General features: G+C 50.1%; 1 long non-coding RNA gene and 7 other non-coding genes across 8 annotated transcripts; all 8 read left to right on the top strand.

Moving 5' to 3' along the window:
* The first annotated feature begins 621 nt into the window (after nucleotides 1-621).
* Nucleotides 622-12,176, top strand: LOC138841832 (uncharacterized). Its single transcript, XR_011376511.1, has 7 exons — nucleotides 622-884; nucleotides 5,244-5,359; nucleotides 5,931-6,089; nucleotides 8,037-8,170; nucleotides 8,728-8,882; nucleotides 11,432-11,566; nucleotides 12,101-12,176. It is a non-coding gene; the product is annotated as an uncharacterized lncRNA (long non-coding RNA).
* On the top strand, nucleotides 5,561-5,656 carry LOC138842148 (small nucleolar RNA SNORD116). Its single transcript, XR_011376601.1, has one exon. It is a non-coding gene; the product is annotated as a small nucleolar RNA SNORD116 (small nucleolar RNA).
* On the top strand, nucleotides 6,287-6,378 carry LOC138842150 (small nucleolar RNA SNORD116). The gene has a single exon (XR_011376602.1). It is a non-coding gene; the product is annotated as a small nucleolar RNA SNORD116 (small nucleolar RNA).
* On the top strand, nucleotides 8,360-8,455 carry LOC138842147 (small nucleolar RNA SNORD116). The gene has a single exon (XR_011376600.1). It is a non-coding gene; the product is annotated as a small nucleolar RNA SNORD116 (small nucleolar RNA).
* A 204-nt stretch (nucleotides 12,177-12,380) lies between the features above and the next one.
* Nucleotides 12,381-12,477, top strand: LOC138842205 (small nucleolar RNA SNORD116). Its single transcript, XR_011376655.1, has one exon. It is a non-coding gene; the product is annotated as a small nucleolar RNA SNORD116 (small nucleolar RNA).
* A 976-nt stretch (nucleotides 12,478-13,453) lies between these two features.
* LOC138842180 (small nucleolar RNA SNORD116) lies at nucleotides 13,454-13,547 on the top strand. Its single transcript, XR_011376632.1, has one exon. It is a non-coding gene; the product is annotated as a small nucleolar RNA SNORD116 (small nucleolar RNA).
* A 2,104-nt stretch (nucleotides 13,548-15,651) lies between these two features.
* LOC138842204 (small nucleolar RNA SNORD116) lies at nucleotides 15,652-15,748 on the top strand. Its single transcript, XR_011376654.1, has one exon. It is a non-coding gene; the product is annotated as a small nucleolar RNA SNORD116 (small nucleolar RNA).
* A 975-nt stretch (nucleotides 15,749-16,723) lies between these two features.
* LOC138842179 (small nucleolar RNA SNORD116) lies at nucleotides 16,724-16,817 on the top strand. Its single transcript, XR_011376631.1, has one exon. It is a non-coding gene; the product is annotated as a small nucleolar RNA SNORD116 (small nucleolar RNA).
* The last annotated feature ends 1,424 nt before the right edge of the window (nucleotides 16,818-18,241 follow it).

Below are 18,241 nucleotides of genomic sequence, written 5' to 3'. Positions count from 1 at the left end.
AATAATAGACCGTATAAAGATCTAAATGTAGTATGTCTTGGCAACTTTAAGGCAAAAATTAATCTAGGTACCCATGGCTCACACCAGTTATCTTAGCTGAGGACTGAGGATTGTGGTTCAGAGACAGTTTGGGTGGGCAAATCTTTGAGACTTGTATGTCCAATTAATCACTTAATAGTCAGATATGGAGTTACGCCTCAAGCTATTGCTCCTTGAGCAGAAAAGCTAAGAAACAGTGTTCTGGCCCTGCACACATGTATATGTGTGCATGCATACCCACAACAATAACATTGTTGAATGAAGTAATATGACAATACAGATTCAATAGTCATAAATTCATATTAGAATATTCTCTCCAATAATGATTGCTGACCTTATATTGTAATGTCTAAATACACTCCTTCATTTGAATATAAATGCTATAATCAGTTCAGTTTCCTCTGGTAACTTCAATCTTTTTCTACCAACACTTGTATCTTTTACGTGAAGTTACTCAGCAGTTCCCAGGCAGTAAATGAACTATTGATCAAAATGATAAACAGGGGAAACTGAGATATTTTTCTGTATAGTGACATAGCTGCTGGCTAAAGTGTGTTTACAACTTTTAAGTGGATTGTAATGGAAAGGTAATGCTCTGCTATTCTCACTTAACTTATATTGATTTTGGTGTTTGGGCTCTGTGGTTCAGATTGTATAAGATTCTCTCAGGTGGAGTTCTGCAATGTTGAGAATAATGAAGAAGGAAGAGAAGTACAGGTAGAGAAGAGTCAGATGTGTGGAACTGCATGTCGGAAAGAAGAGTGCTTACACTAAACTGTGTGAAACCCATTTGGGGGTGTTTCCATGGAAGATTTCTTGAAGGATGTTACAATTTACTCCTAGTGGTAAGATGTTTATATTATAAAAATATTTTAATGAAAGGACAATGATGGGATGGATGGAGGAATAGGGATAATTAGATGGGTAGCATTTTGACACATGAATAGGTTTTCCTCATATCTATGTACAGCTGCAAGAAGAAAATATTCTAGTATATCTATTAATAGATGATATAATCTCTTGTCTCTACTCTTCACTATCCTTGTACAAATGAATAGGGTTAATTTTCTTTAGGTCCTTTTTTCTGGGCAGCAGGAAAATTGTGTCTTTTGAACGGCCATGCCTCAATCATACAATTACCCTGTGGAAAGTATGAAAAAAATCATAATTAAAAAAATCATTGTTGCTGAATAATACAATGTTTCTTTTCTAAGCCACTGGACATGGACTGATCCTCTTACTAACTTAGTTCTAGCCCATAGGTAGAATGTCAGATTTCTTCCACTCCTACATATAATTTTTTTTTTTTTTGGTCAGTCATGGGGCTTGAACTCTGGGCCTGGGCGCTGTCCCTCAGCTCTTCAGCTCAAGGCAAGCGCTCTACCACTTGAGCTACAGTGCCACTTCCGGTTTTCTGGCGGTTTATTGGAGATAGGAGTCTCGCGGTCTCTCCTGCCCGGGCTGGCTTTGAACCGCGATCCTCAGATCTCAGCCTCCTGAGTAGCTAGTATTACAGGCATGAGCCACCAGCGCCTGGCTTCCTACATATATTAAATTTTAATTTTTCCATAGCTGATTCTCCCATTAAGTGGAATCTTTTGAGCTCATGGTGATAATATATAGGCTTCCTACATGAGTATGAAGAGTTGGCATATGAATATTAAGCCTAATGTTCTTCCCCCACCTTTTTTCAGTTTTATACTTTCACCCTTTATCTAGATATGGTGAACCTGTTGTTCTACCATTTGTTAAGCTGAGGTTGGATGATCCCTTGAATCCAGTTCATAATCAGCCTAGGAAACATGTATTTAGATATGTAGTTTTATTTATCTTTAAAGAGAAGCATCTTTTCATTTCAGTCACTTTTCTCTATTTTTCTTTCAGTTTCATTCAATTAAACTAGTTTCCTGCTTTGTGTTGCCCTACTTTTCCTGTTTGTTTTCTTTTTTATTTTTTCCCTTGGGTTATTTTGGAAATTTACTTCTATTTTTATGTGAGCTCCATTTGTTTTTTGTATTAGAACCAGTGTTTAGGGGCTGGGAAGGTGGCTCAGTGGTAGAGCACTTGCCTTGCATGCCTGAGGCCCTGGGTTCCATTCCTCAGCACCACATAAGCAAAAAGAAAAAAGCCGGAAGTGGCGCTGTGGCTCAAGTGGTAGAGCGCTAGCCTTGAGCTGAAGAGCTGAGGGACAGCGCCCAGGCCTAGAGTTCAGGCCCCACGACCGGACCCCCCTCCCCCAAAAAAAGAACCAGTGCTTATAGATTTGTCTAAACACATTCATAGCTATAATGCACATTGTTTTTGCCAGTCTTGGGTCTTGAACTCAGGACCTGGGCAATGTCCCTGAGATTCTTTTGCTCAAGGCTGGCACTCTACAAGTTGAACCACAGCGCCACTTCCAGCTTTTCCTGTGTATGTGGTACTGAGGAATCAAACCCAGGGCATCATGCATGCTAGGCAAGCATTCTACCACTAAGCCACATTCTCAGCCCCAAATGCACAAAACTTGATATACTCTATCCTTAAGTTATTTGTAGTTCATTCTGTTTTCCTGCTTTCTATGGTCCTTCTCTACTGCAAATTACCTCAGTAGTTACATGATTTTTAAATTAAATTTTCATTTTTTCATTCCATTTTTAATTTTGATCAGAAGTGTTTGTATGCTTTAAATACTTTAAAATTCATTATTTGTATTATGTTCCAAAATATGATCTGTCATGATGAATGTGCAACTTAGAAATGTTATTTTATTTAGTTATTATGTGAGATGTCCTATGATTGTCAAATTTCTTTTTTTCCTAATTTTGTGGCTGAACTCAGGTCTGGGTGCTGATTCTGAGCTTTCTTTCTTTTCTTTTTGGTCGGTCATGGGGATTGAACTTACTTCCTGAGGACTGTCCCTGAGCTCTTCTTGCTCAAGGCTAGCATTTGCTTGTGTGTAGCACTCTACCACAGCATCACTTCCAATTTTCTGGTGGTTAATTGGAGATAAAAAACTCATAGATTTTCCTGCCTTGGCTGGCTTTGAAATGTCATCTTCAGATATCAGCTTCCTGAGTAGCTGGGGTTACAGGTATGAGTCACCATTGCCCAGCTTATGTTTCATTTTTATTCCATCTATCCCTATTTCTTTTCCATATTGCCATTTTTTTCTTTTCCAGGCTTTTCTTTCATTATGTTCTAGATAATATTTCAAAATAAATTTCATGGTACTACACACACACACACACACACACACACACACACACACACACACACACACACACACACACACACACACACACACACACACACACACACACACACACACACACACACACACACACACACACACACACACACACACACACACACACACGAGTTTCCTATGCACTATCTTATCTCCTACTTTGAGAATATTCCTACTCTTAGGTGCTTTTAGTTTTACTATCAAAAAGCATTTTCACAATGTATTTATTAAGGTCTCAAGTTCTGGTGAGCTTAGGGACCCCTGCTCATTTTATCACTTTTCTATCTCTGCATTTTCTAATTTTCTTCAGCTCCTATATCCCTTCACACTGCCTCTAGCTGCAGTTAGCAATAGCTGACATATTTCATTTTCTTTTACCACTTTATGTTGCATAAAAATATTCTTGTTGTGAATTATGATGTGGCAAATATTGATTACGTATCTGGCACATTTGGAAAATTCGGTGCTTCTGTAATGATTTGTATTGTAATCATAAAAGATAATTTCATACCCCATTTGCTTCTTAAAAGTTCTTTTTGTGGTACCAGGATTTTATCTCAGGTCTTTGTACTTGCTACTTGAGCAAGATTTTTTTCTTATTGTGCTCTTTTTTTTAAAAAAAAGTAAATTCCTTGTTTTTGCCTGGTTTTGCCTAAATTTCAATTCTTTAACTTGTCTCTCTGATGAGATAAATGCAGTCTGCCTCTATTTGGTAGATCTTAATGCTCACACAAGTGTGAGAATACCTTTTCAACAAGACACATAGAACATTAGGTTACAGAACGTTAGTATCCTATCATAAGCACTTTTTATATAATAAAAGAATTTGTACATTGTTCACTTGGGACAACTTTGTAAATAGATATGTTTACTGGCTTATTTACTGGAATAGTGAGTGAGGAAACAAGAAGATGCAATTAAGAAGTATCAGTAATTCTACATACAATGTATGTAATTATAATGCTTTTAAGTGTGTATGACTTTCTGACAGTATTTTTCTTTCTTCTGCTTTGCTTTGCTGAGTACACTAGAATCATTATCTACACTTCAGAAAATTAGGATAAGAACTTAAAGTACTTTTGAAATAAATGTACCATACCATATCTTTAACTATTATGTTTATTTTTTGAGTGAATTATTGGGTATTTTTACATCAAGTATCTTTTTCATTTGAGAATATCTCTATCTTGGTTTCTAAATCATTGCTATCTTTAACTTTATCTGGGCTTAATTTTGAATAAACACTACACAAGTTCAGGAAGTAGTACATTATTTACAGATTTATATTCTAATGAGATACAGAAATGTATGTGATTAGACCAGGTAAAGCAAAGTGTCTCTCATTTAGAGATTACATCTATGAAGAGCCAGGATTGTCACAATACATTTCTGGCTTTATGACTATGAGTGCATGGATAGGATCATGTTTGGGCTGGGGAACAGAGGATGAAAACCTCAGAGACGCATTTGTATTGGCCTGGGGTTTGGAGGAGAAGAGAGGACATGGGTAAAGGTCATGTCTTTTAAATGGCTAGCCCTTTGGTGATTAGGTGGACTAAAGGATTTGAGTTGGACCAAGTAGGATCTGATAGGAGGCTATAGCAACTTACCTATGAAATAGTGAGGGGTTCATATGCATATGGCATATCATGACTCAAAATTGATCCCATGTACCACATCTCCCAAGGGCAGAGGAGGCACACATGCTCTTGTACTAATAGAGAGATAAGGAGAAACAGACAGTAGTGCATTATATGTGGGACTGCATACACTGGCATGTAAAAGATCAAGGCAAAGTCATCCGTGCTTTTGTCTTCTCATTTGCAGTTTATTTGAGTCTAAGTACTAGAGGAAGCAAAGGAAAGCAAAGCAGTTTTGAGAGTGCCAGTAACACCTACAGAGCATGCAGGCAGGGAGGTAACTGTGTACTTCGGTCCTTTCCTCAATTACTTTTTCATTTGTCTCCACTTCCCAGGGTGTGATGTCATAAATACCCCATGGTTACAGCAGCAGAAAGTCCTGAGGGCATGGCCAATCTACAGGCTGTGTGTCTTCAAGGATGCCTTGCAGGCCTCTGTGTGGATCGGAAAGGTAAGCAAGGATTTCTCTGTGGGAATGATGTTATTGGCTTGGACTGGTAGAGTTGGCAACCTCTCAGTTAGCAGTGCTTCTCAGTCCTACCACATCCAAGGCCCCAAAGGTGGCCAAGGCCCACACGGGAAATGTATTCTGCTCTGCAGGGTGCAAGCCCCTAGCCTTTCCTTCTGTCTCGTGGCCATAGTGCTTGTGCTTGGATCGATGATGATTCCCCAAAAAATCATGCCTTGGAAAAGCTGAACAAAATGAGTGAAAATTTATGCCCTTCTCACTCATCGGTGACTGAGGTCCAGCACAGTGCATTTCCTAGGTAGTGTAGGGCTGAGGCTCTGCTTCCTTCTGCCCACTCAGCTTGGGGCATGGGAAAGACTGGTAGCTGTGCCAGGGTGCCTGTCCATTCAGGCACTAGGCCTTTTGCTTTGCTCAGTTCGGTACGTGTGCAGGAAGAGCAGAGATGAAGCAGAAGCATAAGTGAGACAGCCCACACCACCCATAGGATTCGGCCAGTGACCTTTGTGCCTTGTTCTATCCTCAAGTTTTCCATTGATTTGTCTCCACTCCCCAGGGCATGATATCACAAAAGCATGATATCACAGGCAGTGGTGCAGGAAGTGGCTTGGCTCTCTCTTGTGCAAGTTGGTGGTGGTGCCTGTCTGCAAGCCCCATGAGCTATTTGGTGACCTCTCTGCTGCTATGTCACTGAGGAAACTATTGTCATCACCAGGTAAGTGGTACCCCATGGTATTTTAGTTCTCAAAATGATACTATTTCTTCCTTCCCCAGGATTACCCAATATTCTGTCAAGTTGTGGCCTCAGAGATGTGTTCCACAGTTGTCCTTATCATAGTCTTTCTTGAAGGTATTAGGCCAACTCAATGCCCCATGTGTTTTGTGGAGTATTCATTCCAAAATACTGTAATTGGATTGGTGATGCCTCAAAAAATCATGTCACGAAAATCTGAACAAAATGAGTGAAAAATCCTATGACTATGGGTTATCTATAACTGAAGTTCAGCACGATTACATCACCTTGCTAGTATAAGAACTCTTTCATGAGCAGGATGCTCCACCTAGTGGCCTTGAGTCTACTCAGAAGGTTGTAGAGCCTTCCATCAAAAGGGGGGAGTTGTTGGTTGGCACATGGTGGGTGTTCCTGTGAAGCATGGATTTGTTGTTCCTAATGATTATCATTCCCTTGTTTGCCATTTCACTGTCCACTTGTCCCTTGTAAAGAGCCAGAGCAAAGTTTGGATATGGTTTGAGTAGATTTGATTTTGACATTGGGGCTGGGAAAAGACCCTCACCCCTGTATCTGGATTGCAGTCACCAGGGCTCAGATACAAGTCTAGATTTGGTTTGTGGGACATGTGGTTTGGTAGGTCCACCCTAACTCAAGTTTCTGTCCCATTGGTTGGATTTGTGTTTTTTGGCCATTGTATAGGGTAAGGTTTGAGAACTTTCCAGGTATACAATTCTGCCTTTTCTTGAAAAATAGTGTTTTGAGCCAAGTCCCAGTGGTACAGGGTGACTCCGTGTGCCCAGAACATGGGGCATGCTTGTTTGACTTCTTTGAAGGCTGATACAGGGCACTAGTAGGCAAAACACTGGTGTGAGCTTTGATCCTGGGCTGCACTAAGGCTATGTTAGCCTGTGTGTGTGTGTTTGTGGAATAAGCAGGCAAGAGGGACACCCACAAGATTGCATTATTTTAGTTGATGCTTAGATAGAGTTTCCACATGCCCATCTATCAAGGCAGGTAGCAGTGTAGATGTACAGGCCAGGTTGAATTCTGTTAGTTCATACAACGAAGCATGGTTCAGGCGGAAGGTCAGTCTTCTCAGCCTGACTTGGCACTATCATCCAAGAGGGTAATGTGAGTGTAGGTGATAGGTAATCTTACTTTGGCTGTATGAAGTTGTTCTATGCCGTGTTTTCTGTTTTGTTTTGTTTTTTGGTGGGTTGTAGGCCTTGAACTAGACCTTTGCACTGTCCCAGAGCCTCTTGTACTCAAGAGTAGCACTCTGCCAATTGAGTCATAGTGCCACTTCTGGATTTTGAATGGTTAATTAGAGCTAGGAGTCTCACAGGGACTTTTCTACCTAGGCCAGTCTCAAGCCACAATCCTCATGTCTCAGTTTCCTGAGTAGCTAGGATTACAGGTGTGAGCCACTGGCTCCTGGCTCCAGTGTGTGTGTGTGGGGGGGAAAGGGGGTTGGGGACAATTTGCAGCAGACTGCAGGGCAGAGTTGTCCTAGCCTACTAGAATGGAAGAGGAACCGGCAGTCACCCTAAGTTGTCTTAGTAGAATAATGAGATTGGCAAGAGGAACTTTTGTGTTTTTACATTGTGAATAAGAGTTGATATTTTGCATTTTGTAGAGGGAAGACACTTGCTGTGGAGGTTGTATGCAGCTGTGGCATTGCCGCAGGTGTGAGAGATTGGCCACAGCTAGTAAGTTTGCCACCTGCAAACTGACATTGACTCATGGCCACCACACCTTCCTTAGGTATGCAACACAGCCAACCCAGTCTCATACTTATCTCATCTAGGAAGAGGAAGAAACAAATCAAGGCAGTTTTGAGAATGTCAGACAGAAGAACATGTAAGAGAGGACATAACTCTGTGCTCTGATCTGATTCTCAGTTTGACATGATTTGTATCCACTTTTTAGGACGTGATGTTTTTGGAAGCCCCATTGTCAGCATGGCAGAAAGGGGTCTACCTTTGTGGAGAACTGGAAACTGTGGCCCATAGGCAGACTGTGTCTTTAGGGATGACTCGCACGTCATTATGTGGCTCAGAAAGGTAAGCAAGGCTTTCTCTATGGGTTTAACATTGGTGGCAATGCTGCCAACCTCTAAGATGCCAGTCTTTTAATTTCTACCACGTTGGAAAGCCCTGTGAGTGGCCACAGGTTATGCTAGTACTCTATTCTGCCCCTTAGGGCTGCAGAGTTCTAGGCTCTCCTTCTGGCCAATGGCTATGGTTGTGCTTGGATCGATGATGATTCCCCAAAAAATCATGCCTTGGAAAAGCTGAACAAAATGAGTGAAAATTTATGCCCTTCTCACTCATCGGTGACTGAGGTCCAGCATGTTGCCTACCCTAGATAATATAGGGCTGAGGCCCCACTTACTTCTGCTTACTCAGCTTCTTATATGGCCTCTGGCTAACAGCTCTGCCAAAGTGCCCATCCATTCAGGTGCTTTTGCTTTGCTCAGTTGGGTGTGTGTGCAGAACGAGCAGAGATGAAGCAGAAGCATAAGTGAGACAGCCCACACCAGCATCAATAGGATTTGGCCAGTGACCTTTGTGTCTTGTTCTATCCTCAAATTTGTCATTGGTTTGTCTCCACTCCCCAGGGCGTGATGTCACAAAAGCCCCACAGGCAGTGATGCAGGATGTGGCTTGGCGCTCTCTTGTACAAGTTGGTGGTGCCTGTCTGTAAGCCCCATGAGCTGTTTGGTGCCCTCTCTGCTGCTATGTCACTGAGGAAACCATTCTCATCACCAGTGGGGTAGGTGGTGTCATGATTTTTGAGTCCTAAGAGAGATGTGGTTCATTCCTTCTCCAGGATGTCCTTTCAGTCTACCAATTTGGGCATTCCCTCTGTCCTGAGAGATACTTCCTACAATTGTTCTTCATACAGCCTGTCTTGAAGGTCTTAAGACATCCAAATATCTGATGGGATTCACAGGAGCAATTGTGCCAAAAAATTGTTCTTGGATTTGGTGTCCCCAAAATAATATCATGAAAATCTGAAGAAAATGAGTGAAAAATCCCAATTCCTACTCTCCTGGGTGACTGAAGGTCAGCATGTTTGCATAACCCAGCTAGTGTAGGAGTGAAGCAGGACTTTCCCTAACTTATGTTCATGAACTATTCCAGGAAGCATCTCTACAGAGATGCCCAGTCAGCTACAAAGACCTTGAGATCATGCCTTTCTTTATGAGGTACGCATGGCAGGTTGAGACTGCCTGATGGGTCAAAAGAGACAATGGGTAGAATTGCTTGAGGTTAGTGCAGAGAAGCAGGAAGTTAGCATCCAATAGTGAGTTTCAGGTTTATATACATCCAAGGGAAGAAGCAAGTTCGATTCAGGGCCCTTGTGGACATGAGACAAGCCTCACTGTATGACAGGACCCATTTCCCCTGGTAGCATGGACACAAAGACATAGTAGAAACGTGGCAATGATCCTTGCTTAGGATGTGCACAAAAGTGTAATGGAGGGGCTGGGAATATGGCTTAGTGGTAGAGTGCTTGCCTCACATGCATGAAGCCTGGGTTCAATCCCTTAGTACCACATAAACAAACTAGAAGTGGAACAGTGGCTCAAGTGGTAGACTGCTAGCCTTGAGCAAAAGTAGCTTAAGAGCAGTGCCCAGGATTTGAGTTCAAGCCCCAGGACTGGCAAAAAAAAAGGACAGGAAGGGGTGACAGTGAGTGGAGTTTCTGTGGAATGTAGCTTGGCCAGCACTCCCCTGCCCCCTGACCTGTGCTGGTCCCCATGGGATAGGTGTGTCATGACCAGCCTCACTCTACACTGGAAACACATGGCTGTGAGCTTACCCCCACCTGTAGTGGCCTCTTACCTTTTGTTTTGTATTGGGAAATAGCCAGAGGCAGTCCTCCACTTAGGATGGCCTATTAGGATCTTGTTGCTGAGTAGACTATGGACTCCTCCCAGGGCTACCTTTTGACTTTCATCAGCAGGAGGCTCCCCTTGGTGGCCAGTTAGTTACTTAGGGGAGGTTGTAGTGTAGGGGTAAGCCCCAGTTAATTCTGCCCACCTAGCTTCTGGATCAGCCTCTGGCTGATAAATGTGCCTTGGTACCCATTCAAAGATACACTTGGAGGGTACGCAATAAGAACCTTTATGAGACAGCCACACTGCCACCCATAAGATCATGGAGTTACCTTTGTGCCTTGGTCCATCCTCAACTTCGTCATGGACACGTCTCTACTCTCCAGATTGTGATGCCATAAAAGCCCCAACTGAATGATATCCTGTACAAGTTGGTGGTGCCTAGACCACAAGCCCCATGCTTTGTGACCCACCACTGCTGTCACAAAGGAACCTAACTGTTCTCAGCCCCAGTGGGCAGGTGGCTACTGGGAATATGGCCAGACCTCAGGAGGTGCTCCTGTGACTATTAAGGATGCAGACACATGGCACTGTTGGGCAAAATTCTTGTTTGGACTGAAAGCTTATATCGTCTTTTGGCAGTCTAGACATGTGAGATTCACCATATGTATGGTGTGTGTGTGTGTGTGTGTGTGTGTGTGTGTGTGTGTGTGTGTGTGTGTGTGTTATGAATTAAGCAGGGAGACTCAGGGCCTTAGAACTGTCTTGTTTCTGGTAGACAGGCATGCATGGGGGTCCCTATCAGCATGCCCAACAAACAAGGCATGTAGATGCATAGTTGTACAAAGGCCAGGCTGAGTTTGATCAGTTTGTACAAGGAAGTGTGGTCCAGAAGGAAGGTAATTCTTCTGGGCCTGTGTGGCCACAGGCATCCCAAAGTGTCTGGTTGATCTATATTTGATGGTTTGAAGTAGTTCTGTTCAGTTGCTCATTGGGTGGGTTTCATTTGGCAGAGGGTGGGTGAGGGTGCTTCATCCTTGCTTAGAGGAAGCGAAAAAGAAGGTGCAGTTACCCTGGGATGTCTAGACAGAAATGAGGCTTGCAGGAGGTCCCTTCTCTCTTGCCACTGAGCACAGGAGGTGATAGCTGGCATCGTGTCAATAGCGTGATAGCTGGCATCGTGTGAATAGCTGCCCCTTGGTATGAAGGTGGTATGCCACGTAGATTTGCAGCTGGTGTCGGTACTGGTTGGGATTGGAGAGCTTGCCACCTACAAATGCACACACTAATCATAAGCATGAGGTGTGCAATGGAGTCATGCCGGGCCCCCTCATCAGGGAGAGCAACATATAAGAGGAAGAAAAAACACAGAAAGGATCAAAGCACTTTAGACAGACATACAGATAAAGTAGATTGTGATTGTCACTCTTTGCACCCATCCTTCTCTCAAGTGGACATTTGATTTGTGACCAATTTACAGGGATTACTTTGGTGGAAGCCCGACAGGAAGCATGTCACAGAGGGGCCTGCCTTGGAGGAAGATTAGAGTTTCTGGCCAGTGTGAAAGCCCTGTTTATTCACCAATACATACCAAGTGACTGTGTGGTCCCCAAAGGTAAGCCAAGCTTCTTTTGTGGAAAGGATATTGTTGACATGGACTGGGACTGGTATCCAATTAGGAGTCGTTTTCTACATTCTAAATACATATGGCCAAACAGCAGTCTTGGAAATTCTTGTGAAATTGAGTGTTCTCCTCTCACCTGTGGCTAAACCCTTTGTGCATAGATCAATGATAATTCCCCAAAAACCATTCCATGGAAAAGCTACAAAGGACTGGGTAGTGGGTCAGGGTAGCTGGCCCACACCAACCTGATGCCCACGCGAACCCGCACACCCACACACCCACGAACAGACACACACGCAACACAGGCACGCATACCCCCACGTACGGGCTCCCTCATCTGGCTTGGTAGACCCCGAGCGCTGTCACAGGCGCATGGTCGTGCCGCAAACCCTTGAGGAGGGTGGCACCGGAAAGCAGAAGACAGATAGCTGTGGAGCTGGGGCAAGCTGCGAGTTGGCGTGACGGGTCAGCCCTTGGCCTTGTTCCTTTTCCTCAAAGGCGCTCTTGATTGTTCTTGGTCCCCAGGCGCTGATTTCGGGACCTCGGAGTGCATGCCAGGCCCAGGGAGCAGTGTAGCCTTGAAGGGGCGCGAGCCGCCCGGCCTGCTCCCTGTCCCGCCGTGGACAGTTCATCGGCCCCGGGGAGAGAGAGGTGAGCCTTACTGGGCCCAAGGGGGGTCCGTGGTGGTCATTGGTGTGGGTGGGAGCTGCTCAAGGCTTGCCATTTGGCGTTGCGGCAAATGTCCTGGCCAGTGCTGCTCGCGCCCCGCGGGCCAGGTCCCGCTCGGCGCCCAGAGCCTGTGCTTGGATCGATGATGATTCCCCAAAAAAACATTCCTTGGAAAAGCTGAACAAAATGAGTGAAAACTCACTCCCGTCTCCGCTCATCGGTGACTGAGGTCCGGCACTTTTTGCACGAGCCAGCTAGTGTAGGAGCCAGGAAGGCCTTTCCCTCACACGCATTTGTGCCCCAGCACGGGCGGCAGCCCTAGACAGGTAGCCGGCCATCGCAGTGGGCCCTGGCACTCACCGTTCCTTTCTCCAGTGGGGCTTGCCTGTGAGGCCGAGGTTTGGCCGACTCGTCTGGGTCTCGCTTCTGCTCAAGTGTCTAGAGCTGCCAGCCAACCAGTTAGTAGCACATCCTTGCCCTGCTTGCCGACTCCGTGGTCTTGGGCCGCGTGGGTGCCGTCGGGCTGCCAGTCCCTTGTCCAGGGGACCAATAGGCAGCGTTTGAAAGGCATACACCCGCAAACGGCTGCCTTGGACACACCGCAACGCATAGACTCCCAACAACCAATCCCTTCACCACCACCGTCTCACACTTGCACAAAGAAACCCCAACCCCCAGGCACAGGCACACGAACACACACGCACGTGCGCCCGCTCACACACACGCACACACACACATCCTGTGCGACTAATGGGCCCCAAGTTTTGCTTGCCTTCCTAGGAGCTGTTGTGCTCATGGGCCAGACAAGCCCTGTGAGGGTGGGATAGGAGAGTGAAAGAGAGCTGTGGAGCTAGGGCAGGGCGGGAGTTTTGCGTGACGGGTCAGCCATTGGCCTTGGTTCTTTTCTCAACGGCCCTCTTGATTGCTCTTGGCTCCCAGGCGCTGATTTCCCAGGAGACCTTCGGTCAGCGGGGCCTCGGGTTGGCAGCCAGGCCCAGAGAGCCGTGTAGCCTTGAAGGGGCGCGAGCCGCCCGGCCTGCTGCGTCGTGACCCGCCGTGGACAGTGCATCGGCCCCGAGGAGAGAGGGAGGTAAGCCTAGCTGTGGCCGAGGGGGTCCCACTGTCCTCGGTGTGGGCTGGAGCTTGGCCTGCCCCGAGCTGCTGGCGCCCAGCGTGCCGTGTGCTGCTTGGCGCCCAGCGGGTGTGCTTGGATCGATGATGACTCCCCAAAATAACATTCCTTGGAAGCTGAACAAAATGAGTGAAAACTCTATAACCGTCGTTCTCATCGTGACTGAGGTCCAGAGTCAGGCAGTGTAGGAGCGGGGCCCGAGTTGCAGTCGCACACATTCTTTGCACCTGCGGGGCACTGGCTGAAGACCACCTCGCTGGCACTCAGACACTGCCATCCTGGGCTTGCTGTGGGTTGGGAGCACGCTCGCTCTGTGGGGCAGTTTGGTTGGATGGATGGAGGCCACGCCCAGCGTGTGCCCGCGATGGGCATCCCTGGCCTCTGGCCGGCTGGGCTGTGACGGGGCAGCCGGTGGGTGGCTTGTGTCCCCGGGTAGGAAGAGGAGGAGGCGCCTAGGTGTTTGGCAGATGTGCGCTTGGTGATTGGATCCCCAGGACCGTGCCCTCAGGAGACGAGTGTGTGGTGTTGAGGTCTTGTGGCCCGAGGTGCGTGTGGCCGAGGTTTGGGTTAGCCCACCCCCGCAGGCTTGGTGTTGGTCTCCCAGAGACCAAGTCTGGCTGCCCAGAGGTTCCGCGTTGAGGGTATGGGGAAGGAGAGCCCGCCTTGGGGCGGACAGTGGAGCCAGCTAGGAGAGGATTGGGTCCCTGTTGGCATTCGGGGAGTGGGAGGAGTGCGCAGTGCAGGGGGTGGGGTAGGTTTGTCGGGTGGCAGTGGCCAGGGCTGAGGTCCCAATGGGGCGGGCGGGCGGGCGGGCGGGCGGGCAGGGAGCTACAGTGGGGCTGGTTTGGGCCCTGTGGTCATTATGTGCTCTGGTCCCCTGCAGGCGCATTTGGTGCATTGGGGGGCCGGGAGGGGGGTGTGTGTGCGGTTTCAATCGCCCGGGCCCTTTGGGGGGAATCCACCCCCGGGGGTGCAGAGCGCGGTGCGGCCAGGCCCAGGATTGACTTGAGGCAGAGTGTGGGGCCTGGGCAGAGACTGTCCCCTGAGTTTTCTTCCTGGTCTGGGGACAGCCTTGGGCAGGGTGTGCGGTGTGATGGTGGCGGGCGCTTGTGCCCTTAGTGTCCCCCGCCGGCAGCGCAGGTTGCGCAGGCCTGTGGGGAGGAGGCTGAGGAGTCCCGCGGTTGGCCCGTGGGGTGCGACGGAGGTGTGGGTGCGGGTCCTTGCCCAAAGCACTAGCAGACCGTTAGCGGGACTGTGGCAGTCGAGGCAAGCCGGTGGATGCTTGCATGGTCTGGCCAGGATAGGCAGAGTGGGCAGGCCTTGGGCCGGCTGGGTCTAGGCCAGTAGGGCAGTCATGGCTTCGTGTCGGGAGGACATTGGGCAGGCTCTGTGTTTCTCTGTGTTGGGCAGGGCCTTGTGAATTGGGGCTCCGAGGAGCCTGCCATCAGCAGGCGGCTCAGAGGCGTCCCCAGTCCTCCCCCGACAGCGGGCAGACGGCTTGGCAGAGTCCGTGCAGGAGGGTTGAAGGAGAAGCAGCTTAGCGCGGGCGCCCCTTGGGCCCTGTTGGCGGTACGACAATGCTGGTGAAAGGAGACAGGCTTTGAGTGACAGACGCTGCATGGATGTGTGCAGGTGGCGGGCAGAGATTTCAAGGCGTGGTCCTGCGACACTACACAGGACTGGGTAGTGGGTCAGGGTAGCTGGCCCACACCAACCTGACGCCCACGCGAACCCGCACACCCGCACACCCACGAACAGACACACACGCAACACAGGCACGCATGCCCCCACCCACAGGCCCCCTCATCTGGCTTGGGAGACCCCGAGCGCTGTCACAGTCCCATGGTCGTGCCGCAAACCCTTGAGGAGGGTGGCACCGGAAAGCAGAAGACAGATAGCTGTGGAGCTGGGGCAAGCTGGGAGTTGGCGTGACGGGTCAGCCCTTGGCCTTGTTCCTTTTCCTCAAAGGCGCTCTTGATTGTTCTTGGTCCCCAGGCGCTGATTTCGGGACCTCGGAGTGCATGCCAGGCCCAGGGAGCAGTGTAGCCTTGAAGGGGCGCGAGCCGCCCGGCCTGCTCCCTGTCCCGCCGTGGACAGTGCATCGGCCCCGGGGAGAGAGAGGTGAGCCTTACTGGGCCCAAGGGGGGTCCGTGGTGGTCGTTGGTGTGGGTGGGAGCTGCTCAAGGCTTGCCATTTGGCGTTGCGGCAAATGTCCTGGCCAGTGCTGTTCGCGCCCCGCGGGCCGGGTCCCGCTCGGCGCCCAGAGCCTGTGCTTGGATCGATGATGATTCCCCAAAAAAACATTCCTTGGAAAAGCTGAACAAAATGAGTGAAAACTCACTCCCGTCTCCGCTCATCGGTGACTGAGGTCCGGCACTTTTTGCACGAGCCAGCTAGTGTAGGAGCCAGGAAGGCCTTTCCCTCACACGCATTTGTGCCCCAGCACGGGCGGCAGCCCTAGACAGGTAGCCGGCCATCGCAGTGGGCCCTGGCACTCACCGTTCCTTTCTCCAGTGGGGCTTGCCTGTGAGGCCGAGTTTGGACGACTCGTCTGGGTCTCGCTTCTGCTCAAGTGTCTAGAGCTGCCAGCCAACCAGTTAGTAGCACATCCTTGCCCTGCTTGCCGACTCCGTGGTCTTGGGCCGCGTGGGCGCCGTCGGGCTGCCAGTCCCTTGTCCAGGGGACCAACAGGCAGCGTTTGAAAGGCATACACCCGCAAACGGCTGCCTTGGACACACCGCAACGCATAGATTCCCAACAACCAATCCCTTCACCACCACCATCTCACACTTGCACAAAGAAACCCCAACCCCCAGGCACAGGCACACGACCACACACGCACGTGCGCCCGCTCACACACACGCGCGCACACACATCCTGTGCGACTAATGGGCCCCAAGTTTTGCTTGCCTTCATAGGAGCTGTTGTGCTCATGGGCCAGACAAGCCCTGTGAGGGTGGGATAGGAGAGTGAAAGAGAGCTGTGGAGCTAGGGCAGGGTGGGAGTTTTGCGTGACGGGTCAGCCATTGGCCTTGGTTCTTTTCTCAACGGCCCTCTTGATTGCTCTTGGCTCCCAGGCGCTGATTTCCCAGGAGACCTTCGGTCAGCAGGGCCTCGGGTTGGCAGCCAGGCCCAGAGAGCCGTGTAGCCTTGAAGGGGCGCGAGCCGCCCGGCCTGCTGCGTCGTGACCCGCCGTGGACAGTGCGTCGGTCCCGAGGAGAGAGGGAGGTAAGCCTGGCTGTGGCCGAGGGGGTCCCACTGTCCTCGGTGTGGGTTGGAGCTTGGCCTGCCCCGAGCTGCTGGCGCCCAGCGTGCCGTGTGCTGCTTGGCGCCCAGCGGGTGTGCTTGGATCGATGATGACTCCCCAAAATAACATTCCTTGGAAGCTGAACAAAATGAGTGAAAACTCTATAACCGTCGTTCTCATCGTGACTGAGGTCCAGAGTCAGGCAGTGTAGGAGCGGGGCCCGAGTTGCAGTCGCACACATTCTTTGCACCTGCGGGGCGCTGGCTGAAGACCACCTCGCTGGCACTCAGACACTGCCATCCTGGGCTTGCTGTGGGTTGGGAGCACGCTCGCTCTGTGGGGCAGTTTGGTTGGATGGATGGAGGCCACGCCCAGCGTGTGCCCGCGATGGGCATCCCTGGCCTCTGGCCGGCTGGGCTGTGACGGGGCAGCCGGTGGGTGGCTTGTGTCCCCGGGTAGGAAGAGGAGGAGGCGCCTAGGTGTTTGGCAGATGTGCGCTTGGTGATTGGATCCCCAGGACCGTGCCCTCAGGAGACGAGTGTGTGGTGTTGAGGTCTTGTGGCCCGAGGTGCGTGTGGCCGAGGTTTGGGTTAGCCCACCCCCGCAGGCTTGGTGTTGGTCTCCCAGAGACCAAGTCTGGCTGCCCAGAGGTTCCGCGTTGAGGGTATGGGGAAGGAGAGCCCGCCTTGGGGCGGACAGTGGAGCCAGCTAGGAGAGGATTGGGTCCCTGTTGGCATTCGGGGAGTGGGAGGAGTGCGCAGTGCAGGGGGTGGGGTAGGTTTGTCGGGTGGCAGTGGCCAGGGCTGAGGTCCCAATAGGGCGGGCGGGCGGGCTGGCGGGCGGGCAGGGAGCTACAGTGGGGCTGGTTTGGGCCCTGTGGTCATTATGTGCTCTGGTCCCCTGCAGGCGCATTTGGTGCATTGGGGGGCCGGGAGGGGGGTGTGTGTGCGGTTTCAATCGCCCGGGCCCTTTGGGGGAATCCACCCCCGGGGGTGCAGAGCGCGGTGCGGCCAGGCCCAGGATTGACTTGAGGCAGAGTGTGGGGCCTGGGCAGAGACTGTCCCCTGAGTTTTCTTCCTGGTCTGGGGACAGCCTTGGGCAGGGTGTGCGGTGTGATGGTGGCGGGCGCTTGTGCCCTTAGTGTCCCCCGCCGGCAGCGCAGGTTGCGCAGGCCTGTGGGGAGGAGGCTGAGGAGTCCCGCGGTTGGCCCGTGGGGTGCGACGGAGGTGTGGGTGCGGGTCCTTGCCCAAAGCACTAGCAGACCGTTAGCGGGACTGTGGCAGTCGAGGCAAGCCGGTGGATGCTTGCATGGTCTGGCCAGGATAGGCAGAGTGGGCAGGCCTTGGGCCGGCTGGGTCTAGGCCAGTAGGGCAGTCATGGCTTCGTGTCGGGGGGACATTGGGCAGGCTCTGTGTTTCTCTGTGTTGGGCAGGGCCTTGTGAATTGGGGCTCCGAGGAGCCTGCCATCAGCAGGCGGCTCAGAGGCGTCCCCAGTCCTCCCCCGACAGCGGGCAGACGGCTTGGCAGAGTCCGTGCAGGAGGGTTGAAGGAGAAGCAGCTTAGCGCGGGCGCCCCTTGGGCCCTGTTGGCGGTACGACGATGCTGGTGAAAGGAGACG

The sequence above is a fragment of the Dipodomys merriami genome, unplaced genomic scaffold, assembly GCF_024711535.1.
Source record: "Dipodomys merriami isolate MVZ:Mamm:240054 unplaced genomic scaffold, mDipMer1.0.p SCAF_33, whole genome shotgun sequence".
Lineage (NCBI taxonomy): Eukaryota > Metazoa > Chordata > Mammalia > Rodentia > Heteromyidae > Dipodomys > Dipodomys merriami.
Note: the sequence above shows the minus strand (reverse complement) of the source record. Positions and strands in the feature narration are given on the sequence as shown.